Below are 19,998 nucleotides of genomic sequence, written 5' to 3' on the forward strand. Positions count from 1 at the left end.
TTTTGGTCAGAATGTCAGGTTATATCATCGTTATCGCAGCTTATACTTATACTATCTTATTTGGTGTGTAATTGAATTTGAATAATTTTGGGATTTATTAATTTGTTTGCAGGCAAATTATTTGAATTTCTATTCATTGTTAGTTATTTCTACCGGTATGAACTATTTTCGAAGCATATGTGAGGTACAAGTGCACAAATTTTGGACGATAGATCTTCAATAAACTCGCAATTTTCCCAATTACCAAAAGATATTATTCACCCCTTTAAAAGGAAGAAGGATCAAAAGAAATCCGTTGTGGAAAACATAAGATATGCACGTTTAAATTTGAAAATATAAGAAACCCAGATTTTCACTACTTTTACCGTTATCAAAAAATAAAACGAAGTGACCCAATCGAATTAAAGGCATTTTCGATCTCCATGGATCCCTGACCAAAATTTTGAAAGTTCATGTTAGCGAAAATGTCATATTTAGCAAAGATGCAAACCTTATTTTAGACTTATTCTACTGATGAAATAATTTACAATACTATTTTTTAGTTCGTATGGCGCAAGACTTCTTGGTCAATATTATCTTTTAGAATTTTTTTGACAATATGTCACAGTTAATATATGGTGAAAACAATGAATATGGCATTATTACCATATATTTTTCGGTGGATCATTTATCAAATAATTCACAACTACAGTGAATGTTATGAAATTCAGTGATATCACTTCGGTAAGGCCAAAAGAAAGCGAATACAATGGAAAACCTTAGAAATATTTTCAAAAATATGCAAAATTCCGATGTACATATCGCAAAGAATTTCTGAAGGCCGAGAACTAATGCTGAGCAATAGTTAGTCTATCCATCAAGAAATTCTAGCACCTAATCGCGGTTATGTAAATGACAAATTCTGTCGCCAAATCGTGCATATGTCAATACTAATGACTAATTTTGGCGTCCAATCGTCGGACTTCACTTATAGAATTTTTGGATCTTCTCATAAATTTATCAGGAACGAGGGAATCTCTGGAAACCAGTCTTAACTTCGTTTAAAATGAAATTATGTCGCCCAATCCAAGGTCTATACATGTATACGAGTACATTCTTTTAGCAAAAACACAATTTTTCCCAATCTACATTTTTTATACTCCCAGTCTTTAGCCAAAATGTGCCTCATCGAAATAATGGCTTTAGGGCCAAAGTGTGTTTGGAAGACATCTGTTTCAGAAAACTTGGAGTCGACTTAGCTATGTCCGTTCGTCTGGGTAGCCGCCTGGGGAGCACGATTATTTCTCAAACAGATCAACCGGTTCGGTCCAAAATTTGGCCTTCGTGATATTTTGATCTATCTACTCGTTCGGCAAACTTCCGCAGAGTATTTCAAAAATTTTCAGCGAAGTGCAGTTTAAGACCTCTATGGATAAGCTGTGTAAGTTTAAGACCTCAATGGTCATGGCTTCACTACCCTTATGCTAATAATTAGTTATAAGTAAATATAAAATAAATTAATAAATAAAAAACTCTCTGGAAACGCTTTGATTTTTTGCAACAAGTGTTCTCGGGGCTCCTATTACTATCGTACAAGTTTTTCAGAGGCAAGTCTATACTTCCAGAGAAAATGGCCCGAAAGCTGTAAGGAACACCTAAGGCAATCATGTGTAGTGGATAATGTACACGACAACGTTGGTCCAAACTTTGTTTATCACAATATTTCAGCGAGCCGTATATTTACAAAATTCGAAGATGGTGCTTTTCGGTCTACTTCTTCTGGTATTTTCCCCCCAAATTTCAAGAATTTTAGCTAAAGTGGTATGCGCGAGTTTTCTTGAACGGAGCAACAGATTTGGTCCAAACTTTGGATTTAGTAATATTTTTTCCAAACTTAGTTTTCGCTCGAAAATGGGCCATAATGGGGTACCTCCCTCACAAACCTTCAAAATAGTTGTTTAAGTGCAGTTTAGAGCGGTATTAAGTTTTTCGTGGGCAAGTCCATATTTCCTGACATAAGAGTCAAAAGTTGAAAATTATACTGTGGCGAACTGAAATGACTGGTGATCGCTATATCTTTTAAAAGGAATGACTCCCAAAATAAGATCTACTCCTTGTGATCACGTCGGTGACAGTGCCATTTATCGACATTTTCCGAAAAGTTTGCACATTCTCAAGACCAAAACTGCCTGAAAAAGCGTTCCAATGCTTTTGCGATGTATTAGAGAGTTCTTAATTACAGTCTTTGCTAAAATTTTTGCCTTTGTGTTGGCTCGAAAATCTCAATGGTTTGCCTGTTATATTCCAGTATGTCAAAAAACGTAGAAAAAAAACTTTAAGTCAAAATTGGGAGGCTCGATTTTCATCGAAGACATATGGTCCAGTAGACTTTTTGCTCAGTTCAATCCCAGGAATCAGAATCGCGAAGGGTCTATTAAGTTTTTTTTCCTTCCACACAAGTCGTCCCGGCCTAATATATATTTATTTAATTTAGGTGTATTCCAAAAAGGAACCTGATATTCAAAGACAATTTGAAGATGTAGAAATGTATAATTTATATATTTTTCCACAAACATCCCAGTAAAGACACGGGAAACTTCTCTTATATCAATGGATTCATATTAAGTTATTGATATGTGACCCAGTTTTTATCGCCGAGTCCACTTGTAGAGACGTTTTTAATGGCTGAAATACTCAGGATATATCGCCAACATTACTTAGTGACCACCGTTGACAATTTGATGGGAATCGAACCCGGACATTCAGCGTGCAAGGCGGTTGCACATAGCTAATTCCTACAGGTTGTGGTGCAGGGTATCACATGGTCGGCCCCGTCCGACTATAGCCTTTGCTTACTTGTTGACAACGTCAATTGTGGGTGTTCTCACAGAATGAAGGGCGGTTGGGTTCTTGCCGTGAGCCTCGAAAATATTTCAGTAGTGGAAATATTTTCCTCAAGATTCATCCACCAAGCATTATAGAAATGGAAAAAAGGAAAGAAAATGCAATGTATTAGGATTTTGAAGTAAGAACAATAATGGTTCTTTATTGAATTCGTTGAACAGGAACGACCGCTTACCAAGAACAACAGTATTGGTTGACGCTTAGTTAACAAGTGTTTATAGAAAGTAAATTACAAAGAAAAGTTCAGTAAATAAATTCAAAGAGAGAATGAGAGCATACATGGCACAATTGTGGGCAGAGTTAGGGATGCCGAATACAAATATTTAGGAATATTGAAAAATAGAAATAGGGTTGCCAGTTGGAGAAATCCGGCGTAAACACTTGTATTTTCTTTAGTCCCATTTCGGTAGGACCTGCCGGTTTCAAGCAAAAAACCTAAAAAGACCCAAAAAAATTGAACTTTGACCGCAATTTATTTAAATAGCGTTCCGGCGATTTTTTCTTGTTTTCTATTAATCGAGGAAGAATAAATTGTTTATTTTTATTTTATTTACATGCTGCCGTCTTTGCTTATAACACTGCATTTTTTTAGGTAAAGGTTAAAATATTTGAATCTACTTTTGACACTTGACAGAAGACACAAACAATTGACACGATTTTCGTTCCCCTTCTTCTCTTTGCCTTTAGGGTGTGTTTTTCTTTACTTTACGTCTCACAAAAGGATGTCAGTCATAACAGCAATAACAACAGTCAAAATAGCATGTCGGAATGAGAACAGCAAAGAACAACAACGAAAAACTATTTTCATTTCTTAAGAAATTGCACTTGGCCCTAGGCAATGTATATTTATATGCCTGTTTTTTCTTTGCCTTCTTGTAGGCTGTCTCCCTACAGATAAAAGAAACAGCCGTTGTTGACACTTGCTGAGTGAGTGTGGTGTATTCATATGTGTATTGTGACATTTTGTACATTTTTTATACCCTCAGCCTTTAGGCTAAAGAGGGTATTTACACTTTAATACGACCAAAAATGTGCCTCATCGAAATAATGGTTTTAGACCCCAAGTATGTTTGTACGATATCCGTTTCAGACAATTTTGAGTAGATCTAGCAATGTCCGTCCGTCTGTCTGTCTGTCCGTCTGTCTGTCTGGCTGGCTGGTGCGCACGATAACTCTCGAACGGATTAATCGATTCGGTTCAAATTTTGGGTATCGAAATATTTTGTCCAGATTCGATTTAAGTTCGAAGATGGGCCATATAGGTTCACTCCTTCAGGTACCTCCCCCACAAATGTTCAAAAATTGTCGCAAAACTTTTGCGCACGATAACTCTTGTAGGGAATAACCGATTTGGTCCATACTTTGCACATCGTGTAATTTCTACCAAACTTAGATGAGGTTCCAATATGGACTCAATGGGCCTGAAACTTACAAAAAACCCTATGACACCGTGTTAGTGGTTGGAGTGCAAGATAACTCTCGAACGGATCTGCCGATTCGGTCCAAAATTTGGCTTTCGTAATATTTTGTCCAAATGTAGTTTATGTTCGAAGATGGGCTATATCGATCCACTCCTTTCGGTACCTCCCCCACAAAAGTTCGAAAATGTTCGGAAAATTTGAGCGCACGATAACTCTTGAAGGAAGTAACCGATTTGATCCATACTTTGCACATCGTAAAATTTTTACTAAACTTAGATGAAATTCCAAAATGGACTCAATTGGTCCACTCCTTCGGGTACCTCCCACACAAAATTTCAGATAAGTTCAGATTAGGACCTGCTCTCGAATAGCTTTGATTTTTGTTGCAACAACTTGTATTCGTTGCCCACCATACGGCGGTACTAGTTTCATCAGGGGCAAGTCCATTCTTCTTGAGAAAATAGCCTGAAATATGCAAAAAGCCCCTATAACACCGTGTGTAGTGGCCTCCGTAATATTGTGTCCCAAAATAGTTTAAATTCGAAGATAAGCCATATCGGTCCACTCCTTCAGTTACCTCCCCCGCAAAAGTTCAAAAATGTTTGGAAAAATTGTGCGCACGATAACTCTTAAGGGGATTGACAGATGTAATCCATAATTTGCACATCCTAATATATCTACCAGATATAGATCAGGTTCGAATATGGACTATATTTGTCTACTCCTTCCGGTACCTCTCCCACACAATTTCGGATAAGTTCACTTTCATTTTTGTTGAAGCGATTTGCATTCGCTTCCTCCATTACGACGGTAAAAGTTTTTTCAGGGGCATGTCCATATTTCTTAGGAAAACAGCCCGGAAGGTTACAAAAATCCCTATAACTCTCGAACTTTTCAACCGATTTGGTCCAACATTTGGTCTTCGTTATATTATATCCAAACTTAGTTTCATGGGGCAATGCCGGTCCACAACGTCTAGGACGATATCACTTGAATGGGGCAACCAATTTGGTCTACAATTTGGATGGAGGTACCCTAAAGGTACCTCCCCCACAAAGGTTCAACATTTGTGTCTTAGTGCAGTTAACTACTAATCCACATTTTTGTCGGCAAGTTCAAATGTTGCAAAAGGGCCACAAAATTCTGAAGAGACTTTAAATACATTCGATCTGTCCGTAGGTGAAAGTTTCACTTCACATTGGCTGAGGGTATATATCTGTCGGCAAAGCCGACTGACTCTTTTTACTTGTTATATGGGGCTGAAAGTAACAAACAAAGAAATCAAGGAGTGTTAAAACATTGCAAGCACAAATTACGAAAATGATCCATATTTAAAAGTGTATTATAATCGAATAATGTTTCCAATTGCGCAGCAGGAATAGGCGAACTCAATACGCTTATAACTCCAGGCGCTTCTCAGATGTTCGTAATTTAACTCGCAGCAGCTAAAGAAGTGTACTTCATCCTTCGGAGGCTAGACAGATGTTGGTAGTCGAGCTGGCCCAGTATTACAAATACAAAGCTACTACACTTGTCTCTTGAGGAAGCTAAAAAGAGAATCACAACGTGGCCGTATTGGGAGCTGTGTCACAAAATAAGTTCAAAGATCTAACGGATGAAAATCCAGTAGCATGTTAATTCGTGTAGATGCGATTTCTTCTTTAGAGCGTTCCAACAAACCAGAACGCCATGCGTAAGAATTTTTGGATACAATCCTCAACAATTCCCTATAGAGTTCTTGCATATATAGTGTTCGCAGTTCACTCGATGTTGTAGGCGTGAGAGCTGCACTAACTGAGTTGCAGATACAGAGTCTTATCACGAAAGGCCAATATTTGGCTACTTTGTTCTCTCAGATTGTAGTGAATTTCATTTAGATCAGAAGTGAGATTCTCCAACTTATTTTGGCGTTACGAATTGAAATCGGTAAGTAACGAAATTTTCCAGTAGGTTTGCACTAAGTCCTGTTGATGCTTTTCATTCATAATTTTGAGTCTTAATGTTACCGATGTTTATCGTTAGCCAAAAAGACATACAGAATTCCATCACAAGTACATCTATGTCGTCTCCTACCGAACACAGTCCTAATAATTTTAGACTGACCACACAATTTAAATAACAATTTTGTGGTGAAGGTACCTAATGGAGTGGGTTGATATGGATCATCTTCCAACTTGAGCTAGACAAAACTTCCAAGTTTGGACTAAATCGGTCGATCTTTTCGAAAGATAGCGTGTGCATTACACAGACATTCGGAGTCCGAATTTCGAAGTGACAGGGCTAAATTGACTCCAAATTAACTGTCAGCAGTATTTCGATGAGCAGATTTTTTATCTAATCAAAGCGTATATACGAGGTCTGATCAAAAAATAGCCGTTATGTTACTTATTTATTTTTTTTCAAAAAATATTTATTTCTTCGTTACTTACTATTTAGTCCCCTTCAAAGTAGCCCGCTCAGATATAAAACACTTATGCCAGAATTTTTTCTAATCCTTAAATCACTTCTGAAACGCTATTTTTAATATAGCCAACAGCTGTTTCGATTTTACTTTTATCTCATCCATCGTAGCAAAACGCTTTCGTTTCAACGGAGTCTTCAGTTTTGGGAAGAGGAAAAAGTCTGGGCTACGAAAACCGGTAAATACGGTGGTTAAGGCAAGATAACGGTTTTATTTTTGGCCAAAAACTCACGCACAACCATTGGTATGTGAGCTGGGGAGTTACTATTAATTATTCATTGGTTTTCCCACAATTCTGTGCGCTTCTGACGAATTGCTTCATGCAACCGGAGCATTACTTCAGGATTGTATTTCTAATTAACCGTACGACGTTGTGGTGAGAATTTATGATGCACCACGCCGTTGCAGTAGAAGGAAACAGTGAGCAAAACCTTTACATAGTTTTATGAACTCCGTTTCGCTAAACATAATCAAATAACTTGAATTTATCAACAATAAATTCAATATTGAAGGAAAATCAAAATTGTTTCTGAGCAAAATTGTGACTATCAACAAAACGAAAATATAGTCTCTGATGAAATGTTCCACATCATTTGAATAAACTAACATTTTGCTGCAATTGTTTCTAGGAATTTCTGTGAAATTGTATTTCGAGATCTAGATGAAACAGGTTTTTCCCCATTTTAGTTTACCACGGATGTGTAGAGGTGATTTGGATAAGTTTGCTATGTAAACTCCCACGGAATTAAATAGGTTTTATGAATGACATTCGAAACAAATTGATTTTTTGTTAAAAAATTTGCATAGATTTGTGATTTAGCTAGAGGAAACCTAAAAGTATACTAAGTCTTTAAAAACTCCGGGAAAATAAACGTTTTTTTAGATTATGTATACAACTGTTAATACTTTGTGATAATGAGCTTGAAACTTTAAGTCGTCAAACATATTAAAAGTATGTTAAATACGTTCCATGTTTTACCCGAAATTTCCATTTTAAATAATCAATCATAGAATTTGTAATCCATTTATATTAAATCGTTTTGATAACCTTTTACATAAAAGCCTACATAATAATTAGATGCTTATACAAAAGCATTTATTACAATTCCACCACGATTTTAGTTATTATCTCTATCACGACAATCATAAAAGCTCGTTGAAGTGAACACATATTCCATGCGTTTGCACCTCATGCATAATTTAAGTAACTTGCCAAAGCAAACTAAATCGGCATACCAAAGTACATAGTGTAGTATAGGCTTTTGGGTTGTTGCTTTTATTATGTCGTGCCATTTGCCTCAAAGTAGTCTCCGCAATGTGCGCGACGACGACCAGAGACAAACATTAGCAAGCTTAACTGAAATTTGTTTTAATTTAAAATTCATGTTCAACGTTTTCTTTATGGCTAAAATGCATGTTTAACACACTTTTCTCTAATCCTCTCGTGCCATCAAGACACTTATATTTTCCATTTTCGATTGTATGTCTACACGCTACAATGTGTCTTTGGGATCACGAAATAAAATCTAGGATGCAGGCGTGGACATGTCTCCAATATTATTGTGACATAGTTCAGCAAAGATAGACAAACATTTTCTGGTGATGGACTGGACAAATTGTTGTTGTTTAGAGGTATTTTGTATAAAAACTTTGCCATTAGCAAGTCAATAAAGGAAATTACTTTTATTTGTGTACAACCTATGGATGAACGTAAGGTTTCCTTTTTTGGAAGTTGTATGTCCATCATAAAAAGGTGCCCCACCTCCTCCGAAAGTCATTACCACGGCAAACCTTGAGCATTTGCGGAAAATTTCATGGAAGTAGGTTCCGTAGTTTTGGAGATATAACATATTTAAAAAAGCAGGTGTGGTCAGATCTTTAGGCCCGAAAGAAGTACCTAGATTCTAGATTAATTCGTAAATTTTTAAACCTATGCATTCGATATTATTGCAACTGTTGCGTTTTTTAATATTCTAGAAAAAAGTGGGCCTGATCAAATTTTCTCCCCATAAAAACCTAAGTTGGGCTATGACGAACATTTCACTTTTCAGTCTTTCACAGTATTTTTCGATAAGTTGGTTGTAATATTTCGTATGCTCAACTTGGCCATCACTGACAGGTTGTAAACGTCTCTGGATTGAATAAAAAAGTTTCGAAATGTCGTATTCCAATGGTCTTTTTTTGTCTGTTTTCTTCAATGCCTTTTATTTAGCCACTCCTGTTAGTGGGCGATCTACTCCGAATTTTTTCTTCAGGTGTACCCATCAATTGTCGATGGGATTAACATCTAAACTTTGGACGGGGGCGTCAATGACTTTGGTGCAGTTGTATAACAACCAAGTCCTACATAAATAAGATTTATGGTTAGGGTCGTTGCCTTGGTAGTACTCAACAGGCCGAAAGTTCCTGACGCTTTTGGTTAAATTAAAACATCTAAATAAACCTCTTCTGTCATTGTTTACTCCAAAATCTGGATGTCACCAAGGTCACTGCTTGGTATACAACCCCATACCTTAACTGACAGTTTTTCGAACTTTACGGTATGTATTAAATCTGGATGTCACCAAGGTCACTGCTTGGTATACAACCCCATACCTTAACTGACAGTTTTTCGAACTTTACGGTATGTATTAAATGTTTGTTTTCCATGGCTGTAAGGGGTTTTCGCAATACTTTTTGAGGCCCATCGTGATAGTACAGCATAATTTTAGTCTCATCAGAAAATATAACTCATCCCAATATTAAAGATGGCGTGAAAAGTTGTCTGTATCAAGTATGAATAGTTTCTATATGTTGTGCTGATAGGGCAATGGTTTCTACCCAGTCACTCGTGATGAAGGCTTGTTATTAGGTAGCACTTTTCTAACTTTTCCATGTGACACACTTACTCCAATTTTTAAAAAAGTAATTTTTCTGGTGATGCTCATTCTTCTGTCAATTCGTGGTGTTACTTACTATTTTTGGCCTGCCATGTAACGTCTTTGGTTTGAGCCTGTCTTCTCTCTCAGTGCGGTATATGATGTTGAATACAGTTATCGGCTTATGAGAGGTGATTTGGTGGATTTTCCATTATTATTATTGGAATAGACCAAAAAATTCATCCTTTGAAATAATTTAGATGACTAACTGTATATCCAAATCAGCCCAGCAATTACGAACGAACGACATTTGATTTTTATTTATAAGAAATATTATTGAAAGATTATTTGGCAAAAATCAATTGCGAGATTTCCCCAATGTTTATACAGCTGTAAGGTATAAACAAATTTAAGGATTTTTGTTTATTTATGTCTATTTATACATGTTTATTCTTTTAAATTCCTTGATGTTAAATCAACATTCAGCGAATCGCCTGATAAAATGTTAAGGGTAACAGAAGAAGAAATATTTTAAGTAGACAAGTCGCACCAAATCTTATGGTAAAGTAAATAAAAAAGGCGATCATATTTCTGACAATGAAAACGATTTTGTTATTATTTAAATGTAAAAATATTTAGCCAGCCTTGAAAACATTAGCTTTATTTACTAATTTTGTTTTTATGTGGAATCTTGGACTTAGCCCTTTATAAAGATAAAAAGACTGTAATATGCAATTTGTACTTTCAATATTATATGTTTTTTTTTTAAATACGCCAGAAAACTTAGTAGTGAAAGTCTGGTCCCAATGTCTCAATATGACCCTTTATGAACTATTGACTCACTGCCTCCAATGTCTTTATTGGCTCACTATCTCCAATGTCTAAACTGACTCACTACTTTCAATGTCAACATATGGACCCTCAGCAACTACTGACATACTAGTTCCAATGTCCCTACTGACTTTCGAATGACACGTTCATACAAAATGTCTATAGGAAATTACATAGTTGTCTACAGTTTGTCAGTAGTACTGTTGACACTGTCAATAGTAAATCAGTATAGATTCGTAGATTCATTGAATGACATTTCCTATAGGGTTTGTGTTGGAGTTGAGAAAAAGCGAAGAGTTTCTCACACAACTGCCAAATTATGCGATGCGGTTTCGCAACTCATCAGTCATATCGTGGAAGCGGCTTCGCTGGCCGATGAAAATTAATAAAAATTAATATTAAGTGATCTTCGAATTTACAGGCAAACTTTGAAACTAAATGATTTTTATTTAGCAAATGAAATCACCGAGTTCGTGACATCTCTATCGAAAGAGGAAATAGCCGTGAAAATGCAAGAAAGAAAATCTGTGCCTATATAATAATGGAAAATGCATCACCTTGTAAAGTACGGAAATCAAATGCAAGCATCGATGATTCACACCTGCTTTAAAATACGAAGAATGAAAAAAGGAAATAAAACCAGGGTGAAATGAGTACAATAGTTATTTTACCGAATGATGCATCGAATTTAACAGAACCATACACCTTTCTTGTCAGAAAATGTTTAGAACAAAACGAATTCAAGTTCATATTAGCAAAACGTTACACTTAAAATTTCAAGGCTAACCGGGAACTGTAAATTCCATCACTTACCTTGCAACAAGAGAAGAGTTTAGGAACAAGGAAGTAACCAAATATCTTGAAGGCCTCCCACTTTAGCATTACAAACATATAAAAACAAAGCACATGGCTTCCGAAAAGCATCATCATCTTACACATTTAGTTTTCCCAGGCCTCCACCTGTCGACGTCTTGATAATTTTGTGGACATTTTTGATATATTTTACTTGCAAAAGTCCAAATTTTTCTAATAACATAATGTGCCAAAAAATGAATAATTTTTATCTCTCCCGAAAAGATGTGTTTTTTATACCCTCCACCATAGGATGGGGGTATATTAAGTTTGTCACTACGTTTGTAACTACTGGAAATAATCATTGCAGGCCCCACAAACTATATATATTCTTGATCAGCGTGCAATTCTACATCGATATGGCCATGTCCATCCGTCTGTGGAAATCACTCTAGCATCCGAACGGATGAAATTTTGGAAAAATCTATTATTTGTACGTAGGACTTTTGGTATTGAATGCGGGCTATGTAGGTCCACGCTTTCGTATAGCCCCCATACAAAATGACGCGTGACGCGTCGTCGTTTTAAGGAATTTTTAAGATATTTGTCCCATTTAGGGTGTCCAAAACCGAAACCGGTTAACCGGTTAACCGGTTTTGAGTTACAAAACCGAAACCGGTTTTCGCCAAAAACGTCATTTTCGGTTAACCGAAAAAATTAGTTATTTGTGTCGGTTAACCGGTTTTAAAAAAATAGTAATATTTTTAATATTAAACTAAAATTGTATTCTTTAAAGTAAACTAAACTTAACTAACACAAGGTACTGACCAAGTTGTAAATGTCAGATACCTTTAAATTTGAAAAATATGTTGTGTAAAATGTATAGTTGTGCCAATCTAGTTCAACTGAACGACCTATGAAACTACTGCGTATACGTGATATCGCAAGGTAGTTTGAATGACGTTACTCATACGTTTTTGAATTAGTACAATAAACTATGAACTTGTCGAATTTAAGGTTGTAAGGGGTAACGATAAAAAATTCATGTTTGATTCCGGCGCGGTAATTTGAGGTTCTCAACCCATGAGGGAGAATCCAGACTTAATACAATGTAAACTCAATTCTTTTGGTACACAATTTTATATGTGTAAGGGTTTTTACTATTCTTAGAGCACAATTTCAGTCTTAATTTGCTGTCCTCACGTCGATGTTGAATGTCAAATAACAGGGATATTATGAGACTATTATATAATAACGAAGTCGTTATACGTAATTTAGCGCTTTCCGCACATTTTTAATCAAATATTTATCAGTTATGAGCAATTTTCTACTTATTTTACAAAACCGGTTTAAACCGGTTAACCGGTTTTTAAAATTTTTGAAAATCGAAAACCGGTTTCTGAAAAAGTTTAAAATTTCGGTTAACCGAAAACCGTTTTGTTTGGAAAAGCCGGTTTTTTGGACACCCTAGTCCCATTTTACCACCGAATTTGTTGTTAATTGGTATTTTGTGTCTCCAGAGGCCAAAAAACATTCCTACCAAAGTTGGTTTATATAGGTCCACGTTTTGGTATAGCCCCCATATAAAGTATGCGTCATTATACCCTACACCACTATGTGGAAAGGGTATTATAAGTTTGTTTTGGGAAAAATTCATGTAACACCGCGAAATATTCGTCGGAGACCCCCAATGTGGTATACCAATCTTCATATCTCGGCGAGATAAAGCGATTTTGAGATGTGTGTCCGTCTGTCCGTCCGTCCGTCCGTGTGTCCGCCTGTCCATTATAAATTGTAATCAAACTCCAGGCCGCAATTATGGACCGATCGTCACGAAATTTGGTATGGAGGTCGGTTTCACATCAGAATAGATCGCTATTTTAATTGGTGATGATCGTGAAATATTTAGCAGGTGAAATGGACCAAAAACATAATTTTTATCCGATTTTGTAGCTGCTCTGTAGGTCGCAATAATAGCCCGATGACCACGAAAATTCGAACAAGGTAACTGTATATGACAATGAAGATGCTTGCAATTTGAGATGGTGATCGGATGATGTTTAGAGGGTTAAATGGACCATAACATTTGCGTGAAAATTGTGAAAATTTTTTATATACCGGTTATATCTTTATTCCTGGAAGACACATTCGGCCCACGTAAATAATATTTGGAAGACCAACTCTTGCCTTTTCCATTGATGCCAATTATATTGATTTACGCGGTCAGATAACAGAGCTACAGCCTAATATATCCAGTTTTTTGCTTGAAGTGTAATCATAAGCACACTAGAGGTCGCAATTATAGCTCAATAGTCACGAAATTTTGCACGAGGTAAGGGTTTAGTTCGAAGAAGATGCCTACAATTTTGGAAGATGATCCGATATTATTTAGCGGGTGAAATGGACCATTTCTTTGGTATGAAAAATATACAAATTAAATTTTTGGTCCAAATTTTTATTCCTGGATGGCATATACCGGCAAGGTAGCCTACATATGGAAAAATAAACACTGATACTTCCGCTGATGCAAATTGCAATAATGTGTCTGCTAGATAACGGGCCTACTGCCTAATATATAATAGGTTTTGTGTAGAGAACCACAATTTCCTCTCATACTACAAATTGTTTCAATCATGACAGAGAAATTTTCAGTTCAGTTGTCCAATTGAACTTTTATACAAATATTGCAGCATGGGGTCGCTTCGCTGCCTACTTTATACCATCAGTCTTTAGGTTAATACAAAATATACAAAATACGACCAAAGATGTGCCCATCGAAAAAATGGTTTTAGACCCCAAGTATGTTTGGACGTTCGTTTCAAACAGTGTGGAGTCGATTTTGCCCTGTCCGTTCATCTGTCTCTCTTACTGTCTAGCTGGCTGGTGAGCACGATAACTACCGAACGGATCTACCGCTTCGAACCAAATTTTGCACTTCGTAATTTTTGCCCAAAACCTAGTCTAACTTCGAATATGGGCTATATCGGTTCACACTTTCGGTCACCTTCCCACAAAAATTCAAAATTTTTCTGAAAAATTGTGTGAACGATAACTCTCGAAGCGCGAAATCGATTTGGTCCAAATTTCCATATATTATTATTCCTTCCAGATATAGATCGGGTAAGACTATATAGGTCCACACCTTCGAACCTCCCACACGAAGTTTGAAAAAGTGAAATTTAAGAGTCCTATCGAATCGTTTTGATTTTTTCAGCAGATTGTCCTTGCGGCCCTCTTTACGATGGTACAATTGGAATGGAAAGTCCATACCTCCAGAGATTATGGCCGAAAAGGTCCAGGAAACCCTAAAAAACAAACAAGAAAACTATCTAAAATGGCAAAACCGCAAGATAACTCTCAAGGGGATTTTCTGATTGGTCCAAACTTTGCGCATCCTATTATTTTATTCAGTAATGCATCAGGTTGGAATATGGACTATATCGGTCCCGTCCTTCGAGTACCTCCTACACAAAATTTGGGAAAAGAGCAGTTTGAGGACCAGTCTAGGATCTATTTGAAAGCTACATTTTTTCCGGAGTAAGTCCATACTTCCTGAGATAATGGTCCAAAATTTCCAAGAAAATATTCATATTTTTATACGGCATAAATATTGTGTTTGTTTTCTTTTTCTTTTCACCGTTGGCGGAGCTCACATACTATCTTACTTGGTGTGTGATTGAATATGAATAACTGTGGTATTTATAAATTTGTTTGCATGCAAATTATTTGAATTTATATGCATTATTAGTTATTTCTAACGGTATAACCACAATTAACTATTTTCGAAATGGCCTGAAAATCACAAAACTGGGTGCATTAGAGGACGATAGATCTTCAATAAACCCACAATCAATGTGAATTTTCCAATTTTGGCATATTGTTTAGAAACGTATAATTTATGTAATTGTTCCGCAAATATCCCAATAGGGACAATGGAGGCTTATCTTATACCAATGGATTCATGTTATGTCATTGATATGTGACGTATTTTTTATCGCCGAATCCGAAAGCCACTTCTAGAGAAGTTTTTCATGGATGAAATACTCAGGAAATATCGGCAGCATTACAAAGGCGTTGAAAATTTGATGTGGCCAGGCATGGGAATCATACCCGGACATTCAGCGTGCAAAGTGGTTGCACATAGCTAATTCCTAGAAGTTGTGGTGTAGGGTATCACATGATCGGCCCCGTCCGACTATAGCCTTTGCTTACTTGTTTTAATATATTTTGAATGTATTAGTCCCATTTGACAACAGAATCGGTTGCAACTTTGTATTTTGTGTTTCCAGAGTCTAAGAAAAATTTCTACCATAAAATGTTTATATAGCCCCCATAGGGGCCTCATTATCACACCGAGATGGCTGAAATTTGGCATTTAGTCTTCGTTGGGGGTATAAAACTTCCCCCCAGAAATTTGTAGGTTTAGGTCCGCGCCATCATATAGCCCCCATAGAACGGTAACTTCCGATTTTCGGTATTTTGAAGGTTGTGGCCACATTAATCCACCGAAATGGCTGAAATTTGTGGTGGAGGGTATAAAAAGTTCGGCCCGATCGAACTTAAAGCTTTTGCCACTTGTTTAAGATAAGATGTTGAAATAGTAAGTCGTTGATATGCTATCTACTTGCCTCTTCAATTAAGAGTCAAGAAAAATTAATTAGTCTATAAAAATTGCAAATATAAGCAAGGATTCATGATTAAACATTACAATATCCGCACTTACAAAAACAAAATGCAAATTTTATAAACTTGTAAATTTAATTTATGAAATGAATAATATTTTCAATTTATTATTTTCTCGTTGCAGCTCTTGATAATATCTTGAGGATGTTGCTATGTATGTGGCACTTGCCAATTAGTACGTAATAGCTTTTAAACTGGATGACCAATTCTGTTACCGCATCAAAAAAGTACATTTTAATGTGGCGGAAAACTGGTGATGCCCATGGGTAGTTGGGTAAGGTATCACATGGTCGGCTCCGTCAGAATATAGCCCTCTCTTACATGTAATGTTGCTGCAAACTTTAGTTAAATTAATTTAAAATGTTGTCCAACTACGGTTTATATATTTCATTCTATGTTTAAATGTCTTTTTGGTAATTTCAAGGTAAGTATAAATGAAGACATTGTATTCATTTTTCAATAAAGGTTCTGATTTGGTATTCTTATTTCTTTGGTTGATTGGAGCCAAGCATCCAATTTTCGTTAGAGGTAATGTATAAGGGAAAGTGCAATCTGACTATTTTTCGAGGTAAGTTTTTTAAGTATTTCGTAATATCCCCCGTCGTCAGTCTTACGAAATGGCTTGGTGATTTCGGGAGCCGGGAGCATGCTAAGCTCAGGGAGCTTGGTAAGAGCTGGAAGCGTTCTAAGCACAGGGTGCTTGCTTAGTGCAGAATGCTTCCTAACATCTGGGAGTGTGCTAAGCGCAGGCAGCTTGCTAAGAGCTTGAATTTTGCTAAGAGCAGGAAGCTTGCTAAGAGCTTGGAGTGTGCTATGCGAATTCCATTAGTAATAGTTCGCTGTTCGTACTTTACGGTAGAAGTCCTCGAATACAATAACACTGTGTGTAGGTCATGTTTTATTAACCATATTCTGATACCGCAGTGTGATAGAAGACCAAAAAAAAAAAGAAGAAACGTGCCTCGCCGTTTTTTCCTATCCCATCAACTTTCGCGGTTATAGGCCTCCAAAGGTTTTAGTCTTTGGTGTCAAAAGGGTTCATTTTGTCAGGATCATATCATTCAAACCGGTAAGAAATTTGATTTACTTTCAGAGGCAAAGTTGTAGTTGTCTTAAAGAAAAAAAGTGTGAACACATAAATTCCATCAAACTTCATCCGCAAGGTCAAAATCGGCAAGGTTAAATTTATTTTAAAATTTTTTCTCGGGTTGTGATATCTGTAGATCACAAATTGAAGCGAACAACCAACTACAAAAATTTACCTTAGATCTTTGATCGGTTTCATAACTGTAGACCAAGGCACGTGTCTTCTCCTTTTTGGTCTTCTATCACACTGCGGTGTCAGAATATGGTTAATAATTTTCGTTTTGCATAGTGTAACTTACCATAAAATTGGCAGGAATACTTTAAGCAAAATTTTGAGTCTTGTATAAGGCGCTCTTAGAATATGTATACTATAGTTAAGATAGTATCTACTCCCAGAGAAAATATGACACCATACGTGTTCAAACTTACCACATCCGTTGTCGATAATGTATCAACACCGTTTGTGGTCAAAATGAACACGCCGTTGTCAATTTGACAACGAGATGGTTTGACAACGTACCGTGGTCAATGTGAGCACGATTGTGGTCGAAATATTAAAAATTGAGCACGCATGTGCTCATATTGACACCATTGCTGGTCAGATTCAAAAAATGACAACGACCGTGGTAAAAAATATATATATGCTCATGTTGACACCATACGGTGTTGATTTTGAATCCACTTTTTCCCTTTGTCTATAGTTTCGTAAATACATTGATTATGTCTTCTCTAAGAAATGTTTCAATTTTTCAATTGCAGATTCTTAAAACCTATACAGTGTTGCGCGTATAAACACATGAAATAGCTAAAGTAATTATATCAAACCCAATTGTCCCCTTTCCATCTGCTTTTCATCACTTTTGTGATATTAATTGCCTTAAGAAGTGCTAAGCTAGGCATTTTAGCTTAATTTTGTTCGCTTAAGATAAAGGATTAGTTTTGGGCTAAAAGCTGCCAACTAAAAAACGCCAAAAGGTATACAGGATATAGGTCGGTAAATGGAGTAACAGATTTTATTTTCACATTGATTTTATAGTTCATAATTCCAATAAATATAGATCCTGTTTAAATTCTTTCACGTGTGATTCGCAATAACAACCACCTAATTAGAATTTCTTGAAATTCTTACATCCCAAATGCAAGTTCCATGTAAAGTTTTATACAACATATTCCCGAAAATGTAATAATGGATTTGCTTGCCACTTACTTTATCCCTGAAGAAGTAATTAAAGTAAAGGAATAGAAGAAGACTCAAAAAGGAGATGACTGTTAATGAAAATAAAGATAATACATACTTTAAACTGTTATCACATGTTCCAGATCTACATGCCGAAGTCGCCTTTGCTGTTGACAACATAAGCCAGTTGACACGGCTGAAAAGTATCAAAAGCATTTACAAACTTGAAAGAACTCAGAAAACACACACTGTTTTTCAGCGACGTTAACATAAGATTTTACTTTACATGTTTAAAGAAAAAGAAAGATGGAATTATTTAGTACAAAAGCGAAGGTGTCAAAAGTGTAGTGTAATGATATAGTGGTGGGGATCTGGCACAGAGTTAAGAAACACACACTAAAAGAATAGAGTCCCTGGATTAAGCTAAATCATGCAGAATAAAGGACTAGCGATAGATTAGAATTGAAGCTAAATTTCTCAACATCAACCTTACCTGCTCTTATGTCGCTACAAGGCTGTCATAGTTATTTGCTATGAAAACAATTATTGCCAGTACAACTGCAAACTATTCCGTTTAAGAATTCCACTGCAGAACAGAATTTCCAGCATCGTTGCTGCTGCTGGAACAGACCATACGTTAATTGACATTCAATTAGTATATTATTGAGGATCTCCCCTGCAACAAAGTTCAAAGTTATACATTTTAATTAAAAGCGTTAAATTATCATTTTAACTTCCATAGTCGGCATAATTTTCGTGGGTGATGGAATGTCAACAAACAAAGAAACAATCGCGCCATTGCATACTTTAAGGATGATTGCTTGAAAATTAACACAAACAATGTACATATAGTTCACGGCATGCTATACCGAATTGTAATCTAGTGTCCTGCTTGTCATGGTAGCTACCTATCAATTTGATTATTGTCAACAACATTTTAGTAAAACGATAAACCTGAAAGAAGACGTCCACCTGCCTTGAACCAAGGTACAATGGATTTTATGTATCCTGTATGAACTCGCCCACCTGCATCATAGCAAGGTACAGTAAATTTAATGTAGTCGTTGACTTGTTGTAGTTAATACAATTTTCATAATTTTCTGCATTATTGTTTTTGGCCTTCGCATTAACGTTGAGTAACCAAAGGTGTGTATGTTCACTTGTTTGCACTCGTCTTAGTTTTGGACGTCCATAACTGTCATTGTCCAGCATAACAACCAGCAGCCCATCCAAAGTGGTTAATTCAGTTTTTAGTGATTCTGTTAGAATACTGTGTTATTTTAAATTTAATTTTCCGCATTTGTTGTCGTGCCATGACGTTTTCATGGTTGCTTTCGAAAGAAAAACCTGCGGAAGGTTTGTTTTTAAAATACTGTTTCTAGTTATTGTTGCAAAGAACAGATTTAGATTCATTTAATGTTAGAATAAGTTTTATATTTAATGTGCATTTAAGAACAGAAATCTATATAAAGCGACCATTAATACCTGAGAGATTTCAAAAATTAACAAATGTATATGATTAAATTTAGTGTAGGTGGAGACAAGATTCGCACTATCATAATATGCGAACTATTCCAGTATACCAGAGAATATGACTATAGTTGAACCAAACAAAGCCCAAAAAATGTGACTAAAAATTAACTTTCGTAAATGCTATAGCCGCGTAAATGAATAAAAATAGGTAAAAACACATTGAGGCAACACATTGGTTATTTGGTGTACATATAGGGCTACGCGAGTTTTTAGATATCACTTTTGAATTCGTATTTAAATGAATTCTCCAGTCATATTAATTCTCAAGTCGTC

The sequence above is a fragment of the Musca autumnalis genome, unplaced genomic scaffold (genome assembly GCF_047663935.1).
Source record: "Musca autumnalis isolate F117 unplaced genomic scaffold, ASM4766393v1 scaffold_3, whole genome shotgun sequence".
Taxonomy (NCBI): domain Eukaryota; kingdom Metazoa; phylum Arthropoda; class Insecta; order Diptera; family Muscidae; genus Musca; species Musca autumnalis.